Source organism: Halichoerus grypus, chromosome 9, assembly GCF_964656455.1.
Source record: "Halichoerus grypus chromosome 9, mHalGry1.hap1.1, whole genome shotgun sequence".
NCBI lineage: Eukaryota > Metazoa > Chordata > Mammalia > Carnivora > Phocidae > Halichoerus > Halichoerus grypus.
In genome coordinates, this window is record NC_135720.1 from 103,720,465 (window position 1) to 103,741,718 (window position 21,254).

General features: G+C 42.6%; 1 protein-coding gene across 10 annotated transcripts in view; it reads right to left on the reverse strand.

Annotated features, from left to right (window-relative positions):
• The window catches only part of RUNX2 (RUNX family transcription factor 2), a 224,951-nt gene that overhangs the window by 108,725 nt on the left and 94,972 nt on the right, over positions 1-21,254 (reverse strand). The window lies entirely within an intron of this gene.

A 21,254-nucleotide genomic window follows, 5' to 3' on the forward strand; every position in this document is an offset into this window, starting at 1 on the left:
AAATGTGGAAGGAGTGATTAGGACAGATGGCAAACGGGAGCCGATGAGGCTTAAGGTCTCTCTTCGGCCCGCGCTTATTTCTGCCCTCCGCCGAAGGGGCTGCGCGCAGGACGCGCGGGCCCCAGAGGTTCCGGCCGGCCTTTCCCTTGCAGAGCAGCTAGGCGAACTGGAGTCGGCAGAGCTAAGAGTCGTAGGCAGGCCAATTCTGTACAGATTAAGTTCAATGTGCAGATCAAGTGAGAGAAACCAGAATAATGTGAACAATTTCAAACAGAAAGAAGTCACACTGAAAACATCACCGTTTGCCCCCCCCGCCCCCGCCAGAAGCACAGAGCTCGCAGATAGGCTTGTCAACGTAAAAAGAAAAAAAGAAAAAGAATTGCTTCTCGTGGGTATCTGTACTTAAAATATGCTATAGTCATAATTAACATTCCATGTGGTTTCCCTTATTTTGATGCAGAAGCCTCATTAAAACCCTTGGTGTGGGGCCCTGCCAGTAAACTCCAATATGGTTTTGAATTTATTCCTCCACCCCCTCACCTTCTCTTATTTTACCTGAGACGTTTTGCTGATGTTTTTATTACCCATCCCATGCCAGGGTCACTGTACCTTTTTGGTTTATAGATGCCAGCTAATGGAAATTGACATTCATTTTTCAATTAATGAGCTCTGGTTGTGGTTTATAGAAAACAATGCAACAAATTTCTGCTAGGCTTACAGAATTTTGACCAATCGCTTCTAGTCATTTGAGACTATAATGTCTTGAGGATTAACTCCTTCTGGGCAAAGAGAGCTAATGTGGACTTTAAAGGGATTATACAGTCATTTTTATAACTAACAAAAAATAGAATTTTCTAGAATTCCCTTAATCCTTTTGTGTTACCAAGAAATGTTTCTGAAACATACTGCAATGTGTTCTGTATGGAGAAATATTAACAACTCGTTACGGTTTCACAGGAGATCCCTTATATAATAATCTAAGACGAGGAGATGGAACTCTAAACTTAAAAAGAAAAAAAAATAAAGCCCTTCCTAATCTTCCGTTTATTTATAATAATTGTTGCAGAAGCAAATGATATAATTAAATTTCCTTTCATTGAATAAGGTTGCATCTATAGTTTTAATCTCTGTTTTGTACATGAACTCAGGTATCTCTGTAGATGGCCTTCTTGGGTAATCTTGACATTGTGTACTGAACTATGCACACCAGCATAACTAGCCACATTACAACTGCAAACTTAAAAAAAAAAACACTCTCTAGATATTATATCAACTGCAGTAAAGAAAATGTATTATCTACTTAATGAAGGGTCAAGATAAAAGCCTGGAGAGTTCTAAAAGTACTATCACCTCAATCGAACTTTATAAATGTAAAAGCAAAACTCAGTAACTGCCCAGGGATGTGCCCTATAGCACAGAGCTCCCCCGAGCCAGTTTCCAACTCCTGCCTACAACTTACTGATTAAATAAAGCCAGAACTACCAGGAGTTACTTGAAGCCCAAGATAAACATGGTGCATCTTCCCAATCGGCTGGTTTTACTCAACTTGGAGACAGGGTATATGGGACAGTAATATGATATATATGGGATAGAATACAACACTTGGGTGAATTTTTAGGTAAACAAACAAAAAGGGACTTGAACAAAATTTTGTACTTATAAAATTTTAGACGATGTCCCCCAGATTCCCTATAGCACCCATTTACCCTCCTCTGCTGGTTGGGGTATCTGGTGGAAAGGTCCAAATTCCTCATCTACTCCTTAGATAATCAATTCTAATCTTACCCATTAACAAATAGGGAAGCTGAGATCCCGAGAAGGGGAGCCATGTACACTACAAAATCTGCAGCCTGAGAGACGCAGAGCCATGACCTCTTTGCAATCTTAGTTACCCTTAAGGAATTTGGTTGACACAATCACAGGTACATATATTTCTTGTCTTAAAAATCTAACTTTATCTAAAAGTATTTAAGTAGGCTCTCTGGTACCTACATGTGCCGCAGTGAGAGTTACTATCTTTGGGATATACTGACAACTCTTTGAGGTCTTGTTGGATCTAATCTGCTAAATCGTGGGCAATTAGTTCAGTTGCTCATGGCATAATGTGAATGAGACCTAGGTCAAGGGTTTGATTCCCTTAGGACCTGCTGGCTTCCTACAGACGTGTTTCATTCCGGATTGCTATCTGCACCTCTGGCCACAGATAGCCTGCAAAGGAATGCAACTCTCATAAAGAGAGCTGCAAGAAACTTGCTCATTAACACAGCAGCAGCAAAACCTAATATACACGGGGAGAATATATTAATAAAATGCCCAGGATGCTCAAATAGAAATAACATCAATATTAAAAGTAAAAAAAAAAAAAAAAATCTTGCCTCTGCCCCCGCCCCCCAAGGTCTACAGGGAAAAAGGAAATAGCCTTTCTTTACCCACTGGGGAGACTATATTAACAAAATGCCCAGGAAGCCCAAATAGAAATAACATCAATATTAAAAGTAAAAAAAAAAAAATCTTGCCGCTTCTCCACCCCCCCCCCACCCAAGGTCTACAGGGAAAAAGGAAATAGCCTCTCTTTACCCACTGGGGTTTCTTGGGTCTTCAGAGCAAGCAGAAAGCGTGGTGGAAGGAGTAAAACCAAAAAGATAAGAGGGAATAAAAGAGAATCCCTGATCTTCGGGTCCCGAGGTCTGCAATCCCCCATCAGCATCTTTCACACACCGCTTTCTAGTGCTAGTGATCTTGGGTCATTCCTGACTCCTCACTAAAGAGTGGGCTGCTGAGGGCAGAGATTTGTCTAATCCTGGTCTGTCTCCCCTTCGGTGCTGAATCACAGAACCACATGACATTTCTAGACCTTTACCTAGCACTTTGACACACATCTTCTCACTGAGTAGGCCCTCAGTAAATCGGGGTTGGGTGGGAATGGGCAAGGCGATCTCTAGAATGGAAAAAAACAGGAGTCTGGGAACAGTAACAGACCGGGGACTTGCCATTTGGGGCTGTCAGCTGGGAAACACTGGGAGCGCATCGTGCCCTCCAAACAGCGGGATTTCCACACCCCAGCTGAGGCGGCAGGGCGGGCACAGGAAGGGAAGAGGGGTCCCGAAGCCAGGTGGGACGGAGCTCTGCAGGCAGAGTCCCCGTCCTGCTCTGGAATGCGAGGGCGTACATGCACAGAATGAAAAGCCATCATACTTCCCCACAATGAGGTGTTAACTTCAAAGCTTCATGGGGGCCTTTTAAATGGTAGGAGTTACTGCTTTGACAAATCTCAAATAAAGCCCAAGAATTTTTTATTGACCCCTTCACAGCATTGTTCCTCTGGGAACATATAATACTCAAGGTCGCCACAGAGCTGCTTTTCTCGAAGAATCTTCTTCCCCTTCTACCACATTTTTGGCTGCCGCGCCCCAACTGCTCTATTCTATAATTTCTTATTTCCCTCCTGTGCCAATAGCATTTACTTTCCATCTCTCTCTTTTGGGCCCTTAAGAGTCACTACTTTACTGAATTATTAGCTGTTTCTTAGCCTGTTTTCTCCCAACTATAAAGCTTTGGTTGGTAAATGTCATGATTTCTTTTCCTCTTACATCCCTTCTACACTCTAGGAGCTTAAGTTTTTTGGTTTTTGCTTTTTTAGTGTACGTATATGGACGGATGGATAAAATGAATGAATAAGTAAATTAGTCTAGGGGTCAGGAACTCTGTACGATAGTTGGTACATTTTTGACACATTAAAAAAATAGATATAATAAGCGTTGAAGCAATGCTGACATCAAACCTAGCATGCATTCCAATACCACTCCAAACTATATACATCCTTGTAAAACTCTTTAAAGGGTGTTCAAAGCTCTTCCCAAGCATCATTACATCACTGGACCTCCTGTTTCAGACAATCCATCACCACTAGTGAACAGATACTTCTGTTTCGCCGCTGGTGTTCCCAGTATCCTTAGAGCCAGGATGTGTGTACCAGTCCACGCCACGGGTCACGCGGAGAAGAGATGAGGGAGCAAGAGGGCCAGGCCACAAACGCGTGGCCTGAGGGAGGGGGAGTGAGCACACTTGTCTCCTGCGGGATCCCAGGGCAACCGCCGCCACTAAGGCGGAGTTATTTACTTAGAGTACGTAGTAAAGGTAACAGAGGGTAAAACTCGCGCTCTGTCTGAATTTCTGGACCAGTAGAAAGAGCAAGTACATGAGAGTCATCAAGAATCAGAGATGACCTTTACAGAAGAAGAAACGGTAGCCTGGAGACAAGGTAGATCTGAGTGACATCATGCAATTAAAACGAGGGGCTTCTGGCTCCGCTGCCAGTGGGAAAATGTGGAGGATCTGCCTTGAGTTGCCTTAAATCCGCATTCTGTGGAAACGCACAGGGACAGGGAGAAATCTCCCACTTATGCACCTTCTTAGGCCACACAGGTGGCTGAGCCTGAAAACCAGAGGGTGCCACCCCCTCAAGGCACATGCCTTCCACAAGGCATGACGGAGCACCTCCACCAGGGAGGGGGGAAATGAGGAGGCTACTGGCATATTTTCAGAGTCGTCTGTTCTACTTTTCCAAGGTCATATCTCACTGCTCCTCAGTATGAGCCGTCCTCTTTGTGGCAGGACATACACTCACGACCCTCACTGGAGCTTTGTTCGTGTTCTCCCCAGACTCATGGCTCCCGCCCTTCTCTCTGCCAGACCGAGGCTGGGCAGGCACCATCTTTAAAGCTTACCCATACACAAGAACTTCCCAGATACAAAGTCTCATCATCTTTTCTTTATCATGTACCTCCTGAACATTTTTGTATGTAAATTTTGCTCCATGCATTTTAAAGTATTATTTTTTAGAGAAGTATTTTCATTTTCCAACTAAGGGGAAAGCAAATTAAGGATAAGAACCATGTATCCTTTTAGATCCTACTGACATAGTACAATGCTAAGACGGGTACTTCCAAAAAATGTGCTGCACAGATGAATGACTAGCATAGTCTCAAACAGGCAATAGGACAGAAGCAGAAATGCTATACAAATATTACCCAAAAATCAATTTTAGACTCTATGCAGAATAGTACTTTGCATTTTCCACATTGAGGTTTTAGGGATTTTTACATCAATTTTCTTAATTTCCCTGAATTTGTCTCTTCACACTAAAATGACCAAGTACCTATTCCTAAATTAGTTTTACTTGTAATTACATTAGATAATAATTGGAAAAATATACCCTATGCGGAAGAAATGTGATGGCTCATACCAATGGAGAAGAAACCAGCAAAAAAGAGAATGTGAAACCAAATTTTTTAAGATAATGAAAGGTCAGACTAGCAAACTCCATAGTTTTGCAAAAGAGGGAAAAGTGCCTCAACTATCCAGGATAAATATTTATTTTCCGTGTTGTAATGAATTGTACTTTTCCACTGCATGCTCACAAATTCTGAAAGACCAGCTGATCCTAAGGCTAAGAAAGTATGCTATGCTGAAGGAAAGAGAGAGAGAAGGAAAAAAAAACAAAGGAACAACAACCTGGCAGTTTCCAGAAACTTCAACCATTCCTTAAACCCACCCAAATTTTGAGGATATTGTTGGAATAATATATTTCCTCTTTTGAGGGGAGAGGAGGCCCGCGGTAGGAGATGTGGGAGTGTGTGTATATGCGCATAGGGAGGGAAAGTAGGAGAGAAGGAAGGAACGGGGCGGGGGGGGGGGGGGGGACAGAGAAACGGAGGAAAAATGAGAGAGATTTCCTTGCTAGGCCTTGATTAAGAACTTTTTAAAGGCTAGGAAGGGTGGGTAGTCTTTGAAACCAGATCCGCTGCAGGAAGGAGGCCAGCACCCAGGACACCGTGTCTTTCAGAAGGGGCCACCCACGGTGCCGTGGCGGTCATATGACTGCTCTGTCACATCCTGAAGCCATTTCCAGCCCATGCACACGTCTGTGCTCCCATTTAGAGAGGATGGGATATATTGGGAACACACATATGGAAACACTTTCAGAGAATCAGTTTCCATGAAATTCATAATGAGCCAAGTGGCTTCAGATGTGGTTGCGTTCCTCCGATTAGCCAGAGAAAAAAAAAAAAGGGAAAAAAAAAGAGAAAAAAAGGGACAAATCCACCCTTTCAGACCTTATTTCAGTTTCAGAGAAATTAAAAACCACTAATGACTTACGGCTACCAAAACATGGAGCCACAATTAAGAGAGGACACCCTAGGAAAAGGACGGAAAGAGGTTTAAAAGCAGTAGTCTTCCCCTCCTAAAAATAACAGCTTCAGTATCAGTAATCTTATCTCCAATCAGGGGGAGGCTTTCCTGTGATGGTATCTGCCTCGAGTGGCAGGATTCATTCTCGGCCGGACAGAAGGCAGTGCGCGTGCGCACGCGGGGGCCGGAGGGGGGAGGCGGAGGGAGGCGGAGGCTCCAAGACCCGCTCTTATTTGATAACATATGTGGCCAATTAAGATTATTTTAAAAATTGCAACTAAATGATAAATTGTTACTAAGTAAATCTTTAAAAAAAAAAAAGCCTGAATGCAGAGGGGACAGCCTGGTATTTTCCTGTGGCCTGTGCGAGTGGTAACTCAGACTATATTAAAGGCAGAAATTTATGAACTGGTTGAGATGTTATACATTAGACACCAAAGCCTGGCTGATAGGATGGCATGAAATACAAGAAGGCAACAAATGGGGGAGGGTTTTTTAAAGAGGGACATATAACTGACATTAGTATGTTAAAACATGATTTTTGTATTGAAACAAAAAAGCAGGCATATTATGGAGTAAAATTCACATGAATTTTAAGATAAAATGAGAAACCTGGAAATGCTCTCCTTGCAGGAGCTGGGGTTGTTTGGGGTTATGTCAACAGATTGGGGAGAGAAGGAGCCGCGAAGGAGCCCTCGAGTTTCCTCTGCCCTTTGGGGTACTTCAGTGGAAAAATCTGAGGAGCGTTTCTCTTGAGTTTGGTAGCAAGCCTGAACCCACTGTGTAGGAATGCTCTGCCTCAAGGTTGCTTGATGACGGGCTGGGAACCAGCACCGGCTTCTGCTTCACAGAGCAGTCTTAGCTCTGCTCCAACCATAGGAATCCTATCAGTGATTTCATAGTCACCGGATCCCATGCTGCTGCCAGTTTTACTTAGAGGAAGGATTGGTTAACCAGACAACTGACAGGGGACGCCTCTGACTTGCAGAGGATCTTTTCTGAAGCACTTCTGCCTGCGTGATGGCACCAAATCCTCCCAACAGCCCTGTGAGGTAGACCGTGTCACTGACCCCACACTGTGGATGACCAGCTGAAGCTCAGAGAAGTGAAGTGATTTCCTCAAAGTTACTGACCGCTAATGGGTGGCCGGGACCTGGCCCCAGACCGGTGGGTCTCAGCTGCCCCAGTCTCCTCCACGTGCAGGGAATCAGTGTCATTTTCATGCCAATTCTAACTGCGTGGCCATGCCCACCTGAAGGGCAGTGGTGGCAAGGGGCCTGATCAAAGATCAAAGACAGCCCTGGGGATGGGGATGCGGATAGAGATGGGGATGGGGATAGGGATGGGGGTGGGAATGGAGATGGGGGTGGGAATGGAGATGGGGATGGGGATAGGGATGGGGGTGGGCATGGAGATGGGGATGGGGATAGAGAGATGGGGATGGGGATAAGGATGGGGATGCAATATGAAATGGGGAGGCTGATGCATGCCATCAATTTCCCACGCTTGACTCAGTCCCGATTCTCACGTTGTCTTTGCCACTGATGTTCTAAGAAATTTTGGGCAAATCATGTTTTCTATTCGTCAAGTTCTCTCACTGGGTAAGACCCTTGTAAGTGAAACCTGGCACAAGGACACAGCAAGTAGAAACATCTCCATCTCGAAAGGACATTCCTTCCTACCAGTACCACTTGAACTAGTGGAGCCAGAGAAAAAGAAAACGGAAAAGACTGGGTCCAAACTAGAAAAGACGTGAGTTGAGAATCATTATCCCGAAAGTCCCCATTTACCCCCCTAACACCCAGCTCCAGGCCTGACCGAACTCTTTTGTAAAAAAAAGGACAGCAGATCACCACCACAGGGACCATTCCACCCCCTGAATGCACACATGGTGCTTTCAGCTTGAGCTTCAATTCTCCGCCTCCTAAAGTAGGAAGAGCTCCGTTCCCCTCGATCTAGCACCGATCCAGCCTCAGACTCTGCCTCGGAGTCCAGTGCTGAGCCGAAGAGGCCCAGGGGAAGAAGAGTCAGCTCCGGGCAGCAGTACCACTCAAAACCTGAGGAGCTTGGAGCTCAGCTTTTTCAAATATCATTCCTTTTTAAAGGCTTAGCACCCTGGTGTGTTCCAAGAGCCCTGAGGCCATCCTGGACCTTAAAGGCCCTGACTCAAACCACCCTATGTTTGCCATCTCTCCCTCGACAGTCAGATGAACACGCTGACCTGCTTCCCGGCGCAGGCCTGGGCTACTCATGCCCTGGGACTGGTTCCTGCCCTGGGAGGGAAATACAAGGGGCTTCCTGGTCGGGACAGAAGGTTGCCTTAGAATCAAGACCCACTTTTGTGTGTGTGTTGGATCTTCTGCCCACGTGGCTGAACCACGTGGTTCCTGAATCCTTATCGTGTCCAACTTACTGGTTCCTCAGGACTTCCTTGCTCGTTGCTGCCTACCTGTTCTGTGACTTCATGTCACGCTTTTTACTCAAGTATGTGTACATTTCTAGATCTCTTAGACACACGACAAACATCTGCTGCAATGACAGTCTTCTCCCAACTTACCTTTTTGGTCTTGTCTCTCACTCCACTTCTTCACCAACTCTACAATCCAGCCAAGCTGGACCCTCTTCCATTTACTGTACTCCCCACCCCCCACTATCCCCCCTTTCCCTGGTTTACATGTTTCCCTCAGGCCTCAGCTTCCCCATCCCCCACCCTATCTCAGTTCCTTGGAATTCTAAGCAGCCTTTAAAGTCTACCTCACAATCCCTGTCTGCTTCAAAAATTCTGCTTCTGCTCTTGCTTTAGCCCACGGGGACCTCTCCTTCTGCACTCACGTCTCCATTCGTATCTCTCGTAAGGCACGCACAAGCTGGGGGGCTACCATTGCCTTATCACTGCCATTAGCCCCTAAATTCCTTGAGAACAGGCTCTGTCCACCTTATCTTTACATGCACTGTGGCTCCTCTCAGAGTGACACATAGAAAGTGTTTAATTGTGTGTGTGTGAGGAAAAAGACATGGTGACCAGTTCTCCAACTGTGGTCTGTGTCCACTTTCTGATTTCTGCCTGTCCATCTTCAGCCAACTGCTTTTCCCGACCTACTATCCCTGTGCCTACCAGGACCTCAAGGGCTTAGGTTAGTTCCAGACCCACAACTCTGCTCTGACCACCAGTTTTGGGGTGCATCTCTTGTTCTATAACCTGCTCCCTGGTTTGCTCCCTTCTCCTAAAAACAAAAGCTTTTTCTTGCTTTCTTCGGCCCAAGCAAACTATCTTATGCCACATCAACACTGACTCTCAAAAATAATAATAAAAAAAAATAACGTCTCAAATTCACACGTTGTTTTTAAGTTGTCCTGCTTTTATGTACATCTGGTTTTACCTTCACAAAAAGGTCCTGTGAGGTAGGCGTGACGGATACCAACTGATAATGAAGCTCAGTCAAAGAACGTATCATCTCAAGGATGTGGCCAATTAGAGGCAGAACCAAAATGAAGTTGTTGGGTTTCCTAGTTTGTGTCCCTTTTCCTGAGCTTGTCTCATTAGCATTTCCTACTTTTCATCCTAATAGAAATCCTGATAGGGGAAAGGATGGCATTTCTTTAACAACAGGGGAACATTTCAACTGAATTTTTTTATAAAGTGATGACAGATACGCCTCCTCACATTGGAGGTTTAGATCCAGTAACATCAGAAAACAAACCACTAACTTTTATTTAACTTAAATCTGATTCACTTGGCAAAGAATTTCTTTTGCTTTGTTTCTAGAGTTTAGCCTAAAACCACGTCCGAGAGTCTTCATGCTATCCTGAAACAATGCTCCTCATATAACTTCCGAATCCAAATTCAGTGTTATAGTAACTCATTCCTCTGACTGTCTCAGAGTTTTTCCACTCAAGCCTTGCACACGGAATTAACTCAAAACTTCTGCAAGAAAAACGTCCCTTTTAGAGTTTGATTTGGCTTCAGTTTCAAAGAGCTGTTTGTATATTTTAGAATATGTAGAATTTTCCTTTGATTGAAACCTCTCTTTTAACAATGGACAAGAGATGATTTCTCTTCTGAGTGATTTAAACAAAAACAAACACATCTTAGTTACATAGAGCCTTGTTCTCAAAGTGGTTTTTTTGAGAGAAATCAAACCCTACAGATTGTTAAGCATTTGGCAAAAGCCTTCAAACAGCCAACGCCAAATAGTGATCTTTTCCTTGTTGTAGGAGATAAACAAATACCGGAGCAAATTGGAAAAAAAAAATAATAAAAATAGGACCTCCTTTCACTTTCTCCTGTGCTCGATAACACTCCCCTCTCAATACACATACCCACCCCTTCAGAGGGGTTTCATCCTCAATGTTTACTTCTGGTGCTATAGCAATAAACTCGCCACAAATGGACATTTCCAACATCTGTTTGTGGCTGCTCCCAGATTCCCTGTATTGCTTTAGGACATGAAGCCTTCTGTCTCCCAAGTGTAAACAGACACACCTAATTATGTATTAAGGTGTCTGAGAAGAGCTACTTGTTTTGATGACCAAAAAAAAAAAAAAAAGAGCGCACGCGAGCCTGGCCTGCGCGGTGTACTGTGGGACGACCAGTCGTCCAGTGGGAGCTCCTCCTCGAACAGTGGAAGGTCTCTGCCTGCCGCAGACAGAACCCCAGCCCTATTTTTCCCAGCCTGAGCATACAGTCTACTGAGTCTGGTCCAGATGTGGACCAAAGCAGCTGATGACTGGTCAAGAGAGATGGTGCTGTCACAGATCCAGCGCAAAATCTATTCTGTTTCTTCATAAGGATTTAATTTCAGGGTAAAAGAGGAAAGAGCAAAGGAGGAGGAGATAATTTGAGGGTAGCATTTTTCTTCTTCAGATCACAAGGGCCGTGTACAGCAATAACAAAAAAAATGTCAGCGCCCTATTGGAAATGTAGCAGGAGAAAACAACTCTAGAGCGCTGGACTAGCAGCCAGGGGGGTGGGTTCTGGTCACAGCGCTGTCCCTGCCACGCAGAGTCCCTTCCCCTCCCTGACCCCCACGTTCCTCGTCAGTAAAATGACAGAATTTAACTTAATCATCCCCCTGGGTTTCCAGCTCCAAAATTCTGATTGTTACACGTGAAGCAACCTTGAGAATTCCAAAAATATCTTTAAAAATTCTATTGGAAATACTGTTCCTCTAAAAAAAGGTGCCCATTCATTAAAAAATAGTATTACAGTTTTGTTTTGTTTTTTAATGAGGTAGATGCACTGTGCACGAAATACCCAGGTTTTCTCTCCAGATACAGTTTCTCTCCAGATACAGTCAATTAGAAAATCTAGAATATTTTTCCACAAACTAAAGAAAATGTAATTGTTAACAGTTTGCAACAGAGGCCAAAAGAAAATGGGAACACTATTACCTTGTACAAAAGCTTTTCATCATTAAATTGAACAGTAAAAAGGGTTAAAATTAGCTTTAGGCTCACACTTTCGATGAGAAATATGATGTGAGCTATTTCTCTTTCCTCCTTGTTCTAGGTTCTTCAAGTAAATGGTATTGATCTGAACTAGCGGAAGATAAAATAAGTAATATTTTACACCAACCTTTCCAACTTTTGCAAGATAGGATGTATTGTTATGCATCATTCAAGTAGCCTCAGTTTCCCTGCCCCACATATAAAAATATGTGCTTTGAGGTTTTAAGATTTCATTGATATGTACACTTGTAATCTCTAAAATAAAATTTAGATTTACAAAAGTAGGAGGTAGATTGTTTCCACTGTTATTTCTGGCAGGAACTTGGTGACTTTTACTTTATTCTGGGTACTCTGACCTTTATAAAGCATGAACATTGGCTATTTAGCAAGGATTGCTGGTGTTCTGTCCCCCACATGTCGCTTGGAAAGACCAATGCGATAAAACTCCCTCCGAGGATGATACCCAGCAGGCTCTGTAGCGAAGTCTGGTTCTGATACGGGGAGACTCCTATGACGAAAGCATAGTGAGGAAAGCACGTGTGGAACAGAAGACTTGGGGTTGGGGGTTGACTCTCCTCCTCTTTCATTATATGACTTAGGTCAAGTCTCTGAATGTCTCCGAGCCCAAATTTCCTACTGGCAAAATAGAGACTATAGGGATACCTATACTCCAATGAGCTGTCACGGAGATTAAATGAGACAATGTCTGTGGAAGTGCTTTCTGTATACTTAACATTCTACCTAGTGGCGCCGGGGTGGCTCAGTGGGTTAAGCGTCCCACTCTTGATTTCAGCTCAGGTCATGGTCTCAGGCTTGTGGGATTGAGCCCCGCATCAGGCTCTGTGCTCAGTGGGGAGTCTGCTTGAGATTCTCTCTCCTTCTCCCTCTGTCCCTCCCCCCACTCACGGTCTCTCTCTAAAATAAATAAAACTTAAAAAAATACTACCTAAATATTATTACAATTATTAATGCTAAGTTCTTATTATCACCTCTGGACTTAGTTGCTATAATTCTCCCCATTTTCCTCAGCACCTACTTTGTCTTAGAACACAAAGTGTTATTTATACGGAAGCTTTCATTTCTGCCATCAGAAAAGCCACTGTTATAGATGACCTGGATGTCCTGAGTCTTTTCAACTTCCTCGCTGTCTGGAGTTCCCAAATTAGAGCAGTAGAAGAATTCAAGCTTCCCCATGAGGAGGCCTCCTCCTTCCTGGTAGTGTCTTCCGTTTTCCTTCAGATGCTCCGTGGCACCTGCCCGAGTGTCCACCTCTCCTGGCTGACCCAGCCTTCAGGCCAGCATCCTCTGAGACGGCAGCCTGACCTGCTGCTGGAATCCACCTGTCACCTAGCTGCACCAGGCCGTGGGCCTCCTCACATCCGGTACGATGCTGCGGTGGGGGAGGGGGGGGATCCACAGTCCTAACTCTCAGAGCCTATTTGTACAGATCTCTTTATTCATCCCATTTCCCTCCACACTAGCCTGTTTGTTATTTGTGTTAGAGCTCACCTGCCACATCTGTGGGTTGCTGAAGAGTTTTACCTCAATGTGAAAGGCTCCGATAACCTACATAACCTAAGTGGTACTGCTTACTGGATCTTTATGAACTTTTAGAAAGATCTGTTTCGAACATTTAACTAGAAGTTCTACTATTTATAGTTTGAGATGTTACTTTTTTATTAAAATGTTGGCAGGCAGACCCTTGGGTGGGGTTCACTTTGGTGAAATAGTTTTTCTCTTTCAGGCACCAGGCAACATGGCAAAGGAGAGCGGGGTAGACTCCGGGTTTCGAGTCCTAAGGTCCTAGTTTTATCTGGTTACCACTTCTGTGATGATTTTCAATATTATACTGCAGTGTGGGAGCAAAAAAGAACAGTACCCAAGGCTTAAGGATGAGCATGATCAAGACCACCCCTCACCTGAAGAGGAAGGAAATTAATTGCACACATTTGTATCACTGAGATTTGAAACTCCTAGCTCCTGGGGAGAAAATACCCCTCTTTCTAGTAGAGCACACTGTCCTTCAATTTTATTCCTTTCACAAGTGGCTTTTTTCCCCCAGTGGCTTGTTACCTATTGTTCCTCAATCTAGTTTTGTCTCTTCCTTACATTGAATCTTTGACTTCTCTTCTCCTTTACTGTTCTATTCTAAAGGACAAAGCCAGGGAGAAAGGTTAAAAACTAGGTTTGACAGCCAAAGAAACAGCCAACCCATTATCCAGAATTCTAATCTGTAAAATTGTTAGAGCCCTTGGAATTATTCTAGATTTCCCATCCTAGGAGAGGATGATACTCTGAATTCTATCTTATTTTGCGTCCTTTGGGCTTCTAAAACTCAAAATAGATCCATCAAATAAATTTTAAGTAGATTAGGTCACTGCTCCCAAGACCCTGATTTTACTGCTTTCCTTCTTTTCTTTAAAAATGGTTATACCAGTTTTCAGCAAGTGTACATCTGCACCTTGGGATGCCAGGAAGACGAGGAAGCTTCTGCCCATGGAGAGTAGGACTTTTGTTACTTTTCAAACAGGAAATGTTAAGAACTGCTCATATCTTCACAAAATCTTCAAGCTAATTTCTAGAGCCACTAACTGAAGGCTGGGGGAGGGGGACAGTGGAGGGGTTCTCTTTTTTTTTTTTAATTTTATTATGTTATGTTAGTCACCATACAATACATCATTGGTTTTTGATGTGGTGATCCACGATCCATTGTTTTCATATAATACCCAGTGCTCCATGCAGTACGTGCCCTCCTTAATACCCATCACCGGGCTAACCAATCCCCCCTCCCCCCTCCCCTCTAAAACCCTGTTTGTTTCTCAGGTCCATAGGCTCTCATGGTTCATCTCTCCCTCCAATTCCCCCCGCCCATTTTTCCCTTCCCTCTCTTAATGTCCTCCATGTTATTCCTTATGTTCCACAAATAAGTGAAACCATATGATAATTGACTTTCTCTGCTTGACTTATTTCACTTAGCATAATCTCCTCCAGTCCCATCCATGTTGATGTAAAAGTTGGGTATTCATCTTTTCTGATGGCTGAGTAATATTCCATTGTATATATGGACCACATCTTCTTTATCCATTCATCTGTTGAAGGGCATCTCGGCTCTTTCCACAGTTTGGCTATTGCGGACATTGCTGCTATGAACATTGGGGTGCATATGGCCCTTCTTTTCACTACATCTGTGTCTTTGGGGTAAATACCCAGGAGTACAATTGCTGGGTCATAGGGTAGCTCTATTTTTAAATTTTTGAAGAACCTCCACACTGTTTTCCAAAGTGGCTGTACCAACTTGCATTCCCACCAACAGTGTAAGAGCGTTCCCCTTTCTCCACAACCTCTCCAACATTTGTTGTTTCTTTCCCTGTTCTCTTTTTAAGGGACAGGGTATGGAAAGAATCTGAGAAGGGAGTGATAGCTGACTACACACTTACACTAATCATCTCAGCTGTTTAAAGCTTCCTCCTTGACCCTTAGTTTGTGCTTATGACATTCAACTTAGAACAAGCTCCTCCTCCCTATCCTTGTAAGTTCTTTCCAATTTCAGATACGCCCCCATTTCTCAGTCCTCTGAGAAGAAGCTGTTCTGGATGGTTCCTCCATTCACAGGGGGGACAAGCGCTGGTTCCTCATCTAGCTTTACTTTGCTCAAATGCAAAATATTAGTGTGCAAGCCTGAGGTAACTAACCACCAGCCCCTTGCTCAGGGGTCTCCTCACCTCAGGGCTGTTGCCACATGCTTCCCGGGATGAGCACCTGCCGAGCCAGCCTGATCACACCAGTGTGGCCATGTTCATGTCATTCCGTCTTAAAAGCAGTAAAGGGAATTGGTGTGTCTAAAGGCTACGAGAGATCTAAAAGTGTGCTACCTATACTTGAAGAGGGTGAGGAGAACATACAATGCGGGTCAGTCCCCCAAATTAATCTCATCATTGTGCTTCACTGCACTGAGATCTGTCTTGGCACAGTGCCACGGAAGGGGAGCTCCTGGAAATAATCAGATTAATGGTGTCAATGAAAACAACCAAACCAAGCACTTCAGCTCTCAAAATGGATTTCTGGCTGAATTTTCCAGGTTGGTGGTTCTGTATTCACCCAATAAATCAAGCGATTCCTGAATTACCGCTTCACTCTGGGGTGTATTAACAATGTCTAAAGGTTAACTAACATTTTATAAGACTTAATATTATTCTTTTTAAAGTAGACTAACAATTGGGGGAAAGCACTGCTAAAACATTTTGATGATGGAGGCAAAAGCCCCGCTCCAGTCCCGAGTGTCTCCATCCCCATCATCCCCACTGATTCCAGGCAAGCGGGAGTCCCCATCCTCCCAGACACACTCTTGCTTCCTCCCTCATACTCTTACACAAGTCTCCCCCAAACAGCCAGAGTGTCCTTCAGAAACTAGAAATCCATTTATATCATGACCCTGCTTAAAATCTGCCCGTGGCTTCTCACTACGTGGACCAGCAAACCCAAACTTCCGGTCCTGACTGGCAGGATCCGGAGCAGCGATGTCTCTGCCTCCTGCTCATCTTCTCCACACTCCGGCCACTGGGCATTCGTCTTCCCACCCCAAGGCCCTTGCACCCACCTTCCCCGATGCCTGCAATGAGCTGCACAGGGCTAACTCCTTGTAAATTTAGATCTTGGCTTCCTCATAGTATCACTCCATTTTACTTTCTTCACAGTACATTCCCCTAGACAATATTTTCTCATTTTCAATTAACTGCCCTTCCCCAGTAATTGCTAACATTTATTACCAGGCATTATTCTAAGAGTTTTACATGCTTTATCCTTTCATCCTCATCACTACCTATTGAGATTGGTGGTATTATTATTATTAGCCCATTTCACAGATGAAGAAATTGTGGTACAGACAAGTTCAGTAATATTCCCAAGATCACACAGCAAATGAGTCAAAAAGCCTGGATTTAAACCCAGAGAGTCTGGCTCCAAAGACTGAGTGTTTAATCACTACATCATATGCTAGTAGAAAAAGCTCCCTGAGCTTTTCTGTCTTACTCATCACTCCGGTGACTAGAACAGTCTCAGTAAATGAGTAAATTTAATGTTGACAATAATTTGTATTAATGAAGATTTTTATCATGTGGTCATAAAATACTATGATAGCAAGGAACACCTGGGTGGCTCAGTCAGTTAAGCGTCTGCCTTCAGCTCAGGTCATGATCCCAGGGTCCTGGGATTGAGTCTCACATCAGGCTCCCTGCTCCCTCTCCCTCTGCCCCTCCCCCTACTTGTGCACTCACTCACTCTCTCTCTCTGACAAATAAATAAATAAAATCTTTTAAAATAATACTATGATAGCAATGTTTCACACTAAAAGGAACTTTGTTATAATTCTAATAATATTTTCTCTAAATATAAATAATGCAATATATGTTAAGAAAGAAAAAAAAAAGAAGAATGTAGCAGGAGGGGAAGAATGAAGGGGGGGAAATCGGAGGGGTAGACAAACCATGAGAGACGATGGACTCTGAGAAACAAACTGAGGGTTCTAGAGGGGAGGGGGGTGGGAGGATGGGTTAGCCTGGTGATGGATATTGAGGAGGGCACGTTCTGCATGGAGCACTGAGTGTTATGCACAAACAATGAATCATGGAACACTATATCTAAAACTAATGATGTAATGTATGGGGATTAACATAACAATAAAAAATTAAAAAAATATTTTCTCTAAATATATAATTTCTTTAATATAGAGAATCTGGTCCTCTCATCCCATTTATTCTTTTATTAATAGAATTCATCTGTTCTTTTGTTTTCATAAACTTTAGCTTCTAACATTCTTAATTCTCCAGTAAGATAAATTATACTTCATTATAACCATTCTCAGGTAAAGAGGGTCTAAAATAGATAAGTTATATAAAACCATGCAAGGGTATGTAAAATGTCAATAAAATAAAGTTCTTTAATTTTAATAAAGCCATGGTTTCAAAGCCCGCTTGCAGACTCGTACACACGTGCACACATGCAAGGCTTCACCTTGAACAGGGGTCAGCTGTGGTCCAGTGTCAAGGTCTGAAGGTCTAGCTCTTTGGCAATAATTAACCTGATCCTAGATTGCTCCTCATCAGAATCAACTGAAGCACGAGACAAAGCTTTTCTTGACATCTATAGTAGTTCTTCCTACGAATTTAGTTCATAAGTCAAACGCTATACTAGCCTTTATTTTTATTATGGGTGGCAGTATTTAGATTTCTGATGTGCTGATCGCTAAATGTTTATGAGAGAAAACCTACCCTTGTAGCCCTTATTTTAGAATCCTAGACATTGAAAATGACGGACCTTGGGGAATAGCTAGCCCAACTAACTTATTTCACACACAAGGAACCTAAGACCCATAGAAGTTAAGTGAGCTGCTCAAGAACTCAGAGGCTCATCTAAAAATAGATCTCAGGTTCCTCAATTCCCAGCCAAGTGCTATTTCTACAAGCTGTCAATGAGGCTGAGTGTTTAATCACTGTGCTGCATGCCTGGGCCTTGGAAGGCACATTTTTCTAATAAACCAAACCAATACAACACAATTTTATTGAGCAACTGCTATTTTATCGGTGTTAGGTTCAACCCTCTTTGGTGGATGCATGTCCCAGTTTAAATGCTTCAATCATCTGTTCGATTAAACGGTCATCTGAGGTTTTAATAACCCTTCAAAGGCCAATCCAACTATATTAGTTAATCCAACCATATCAATCATCACTTGAACATCAATGATCTAAATGCACCACTTAGGACAGAGACTGCTAGAATGGATCCAGAAACAAGACCCAACTGTATGTTTCTACAGGAAACCCACTTTAAATATAAATGCACACAGAGATCACATAAAGCAACAGGAACTCACATTCACTGCTGGTCAGAATGCAACATGGTACAGCCACTTTGGGAAACAGTTTGGCAGTTTCTCCCAAAAGCAAATATACTCTTACCACGTGATCCAGCAATTGCACTCCTTGGCATTTATCTGAAGAAGTTGAAAAGTTATGTCCACATAAAACGTACACACAGCTGTTCATAGGTTATAAGGTACTCACACTATCCATGATGTGCTACAGTGTTATTGAAGGTAGACTTGGGAGTAGTGGTAAATGTATATTGCAAACTTGGGGTCACCACTAAAAGAGGGTAGAAAGAGAAGCATAACTGATAGGCTAAGAACGGGAGGGAAAATGGACTCATGTAAAACGCTCAGCGAAAACCATGAAAGGCAGAAAAAGAGTGGAAGACAAAAAAATAGGACCAAGAACATATAAAAAACAGTAACAAATATGGTAGGTATTACTCCAACTAGATCGATAATCACTTTGAATACCAATGGTCTAACTCTATCAGTTGAAAGACAGAGATCATCAGAGTGGACCAAAAACCAAGACCCAACAAATGCTTCAAAGGTATAGCACCTGTGACACCTACCAACTTCTAAGGTCAAAGAAAACCACGAAACCCTTAACTTTCTCTGTGAACTGTCCAGGGGGCCAAACTCTTTCCTCTTTGGAATCTTTTAGGTCAACGCACCACTGTACCTTTAAGCAACACTGAGAAGGTATTGTTTTCCTCAGGTGTAGTTGGTGAGCTTCCGGGTTTGTTTTTTTGTTGTTGTTTTTTAATGGTGAGTATACCACAACACTATTATCAGACTTCTTCCTCTTTTCCAAGCCTGTTTTTATTTCCTTGGTGGTTCTTATTTAGAAAGGGTTCTTCTTAATTAGGTACAGATTTATTGTGACCACATCAATGGGTTTATTATTGATTTATCATGAATCACTGCTCTCCTTGGCCCAGGGCGGAGTGTTTATAACCATCATTATATTTGTTATTATTATTCCATTAACTATAGCATTATTACTAATTACAACATGGAGCTGGAAAGGTGACCATTTTGATTAGCGAGAGAGCGGTGAACTTTGGATACAGGAACATTGGTCTTACTCCAGTCTACCATGCTGGACTACATTTCTAAGTTTATTACTTAAGGCCAAAGTCTCTCGGGAAAAGACGACACCTTCCTGCTTAAGAAATCCTCTGAGATATTCAGGGACACTGGTGCCTGAGCAGCATTTTATTTATTTATTTATGAATTTGAGATTCGTGAATTTCTGGAGTGTCACACACAAAAAATTTAGAAGGTAGTGTAGTCAAATGGGATCCTAGATTTGCCTCAAACCAAGTCTCTTAAATTCTGACCCAATTTAATAATATAATGACTTTGAATGATTCAAATTAAAGTGCTGTCATTTGTATTTTATCGTATGGGATTTAATTATATGGAAACTTTTAACTTGTTTAGTTATCTCTTTCAATTACATCTTTCTGATATTTCTACATATTAACAAATCTAAAAACAAACTTAAAATAATCATGCAGTGTCTCTTTCCCCTTTCTAGCAGCAGTGATCAATTAATATTTCCTGAGAAATCAATGCTCATTGAAGTAACAAAATAATACAAAGACTTGGAGGATTTCGATGTGTCCTGTTTTTCCTGAAAAAAGTTCAAGTAGTAGCTTGGCTGATATTTACTAACATCCCAAATAATACACCTGTCGAGAATATTTTTATGTATACCCATTCCAAATGTAATGAACAGGCAAATACAAGCATATGTGCATATATATGTAACGGCATAGAGCTAACAGTGTTGCTTGACTTTAAAAGAGATAGTAAAAAATTCTATCACATAAATACATGCTAGGACCATATTTGTGCATATGAAATGTGAAATTAAGTAAATGGCAATTGTCATTAGTCTCTATACAGCCCCAGTTCTAGATGTATTAGCAACTCCTAACAGTGGGTACAGCAGAAGGGACCCAAAAGCAGGCAGCTCTGTTGGATAGAGCTTTCTGCAGTGAGCAAGTACGTCCAGGAGCATCTACACACAGAGCATGAAACGAGGACTCACAGAGAGACACCGCAAAGGGTTAGTAGCCAGGTCCTTGGCCTAAGGGAACTTTCAATCTAGCTGGGGAAAGACAAGATTTTCTGTATGTTCTTGTCCTATCTTAAGAAACATTACGTACCACACATGCCAACAAGTGGAATTTTTTTTTTTTTCCAGCTGAAGTAACTCAGAGTAAAAGTATAATCTAGCAGAATGGCATAGATTTTTTTAATTTCCGAAGGAGAAGGCTTTAAGCTGCTTGGGTAGTGGGGCAAGAGATCACCTTTCACTAAAATCCTGAGCATTTGTTGCGCATTCTGGCTTCTACATGAGCCGGCATCACAGTAAAACTGTGTCCTCTTTGCACATGTCATCTCCTAAATAAGGCCAAAAGCTTCCTGAAGGCTCAGACGATGTCTTCGATTTTGTTTTTTGTTTGTTGCCTGCCTAAGCACTTTATAATTATGTACCAAGTGTTTGCTGAGCTGACTTGAAATGGCTGAAATAAACTGAAGAAAGACATCCCAGGTAGGAAGGAATGCAAGAAGCTACTACTATATTGGATGAAGTGATAAAAATCGAAAAAGCTCTTGACAGGCAGGAACTATTACCTGAATTAAATAAGATAAAAACCAAACAGGAATAACTGTAAATTATCCTACTTGGATCTGAAAAAAATAACTGTAAAAGTAAAAAAAAAAAAAAAATATA